The sequence below is a fragment of the Balaenoptera borealis genome, assembly GCF_965194805.1.
Source record: "Balaenoptera borealis genome assembly, chromosome: 15".
Classification (NCBI taxonomy): domain Eukaryota; kingdom Metazoa; phylum Chordata; class Mammalia; order Artiodactyla; family Balaenopteridae; genus Balaenoptera; species Balaenoptera borealis.
In genome coordinates this window covers 66141769-66142201 of record NC_138871.1, presented here as the reverse complement: position 1 = coordinate 66142201, position 433 = coordinate 66141769, and positions in this window count along the sequence as shown.

Sequence of the window (433 nt, the reverse complement as noted above, 5' to 3'; positions counted from 1 at the left end):
GATTGTGTCAATATTCACCTAAAAACTTGTGCCAAAAGCACCTGGAATGGTAATTATATTTCACTTGAAGGGTAAATATGACAGCATCCTGATAATCCAAAAGTGCAATGTTTTTCTTTAAAGGGTTTTCTCCTGCATTGCAGATCCTGTAGATATATATTTATATTTATATATATATTTATGAAGTAATTCTTATTATTCACAAAATGTATTTCTGAATAACCAAAAAATTAAGATACTTTAAATCTGATGCTTAAACTTTATTTAATTTGGCCATTAATCTTTTTATTTATAAATTTAATTTTGCTTTTAAATTGTATATAATTTTAAAAATCTCATACATGCTTCAGTCAGTGTGTCCTTGTTAAGAATTCTTAATAATAATAACAGTTGAAACTAATTATAACAGTTGCTGATGTAGATTTGGTTTATT